General features: G+C 37.7%; 1 protein-coding gene across 1 annotated transcript in view; it reads left to right on the top strand.

The window, feature by feature from the left end:
- Positions 1 to 17: 17 nt before the first annotated feature.
- The window catches only part of LOC107719526 (7SK snRNA methylphosphate capping enzyme-like), a 9,991-nt gene continuing 9,549 nt past the window's right edge, over positions 18 to 459 (top strand). The window contains exon 1 of the mRNA XM_016526947.1: positions 18 to 240. The gene's annotated coding sequence lies outside the window, so the exon portion shown is untranslated. The remainder of the gene's footprint in view (positions 241 to 459) is intronic.

Below are 459 nucleotides of genomic sequence, written 5' to 3'. Positions count from 1 at the left end.
GTGTGTGTGTGTGTGTGTGTGAGAGAGAGAGAGAGAGAGAGAAGTAACGTAGGTGTGTGTTTGTGTCGGATAGGGGCGGGAGGGAGCGATTGGTTCTCGTATTATTCATGAGCAGTGCGGTGGATCCTCCTAGGGGGCGTGGTTATTAAAATTAGCTAGGCGTGGTGTTCTTAGTTGAGTGACATGTAACACGTGGGTCACAAGCACATTAATGCACCAAAAACTACACTGACTAGTCAAGTAAGTATGAAGAGTTAAAATGACAAGCATATTTTATTGGATTGTACTGTTTTTAATGTAAATAAACAACTGTTTTATTCAGAGGTGTGTCTAACTGATTTATTTTAAAATGTATTACCTAAAAGTATTTTAGAATTTTTGTCTAGTGTGCATTTTAGTGTACCTTTTGTTAATTGTATACCTTGTATAATTTATTCAGAGATCGCCATGAAAATAGCG

Source organism: Sinocyclocheilus rhinocerous, unplaced genomic scaffold (genome assembly GCF_001515625.1).
Source record: "Sinocyclocheilus rhinocerous isolate Xijiao unplaced genomic scaffold, SAMN03320098_v1.1 scaffold4860, whole genome shotgun sequence".
In the NCBI taxonomy this organism is placed as follows: Eukaryota; Metazoa; Chordata; class Actinopteri; order Cypriniformes; family Cyprinidae; genus Sinocyclocheilus; species Sinocyclocheilus rhinocerous.
This window is presented reverse-complemented; position numbering and strand designations above follow the sequence as displayed.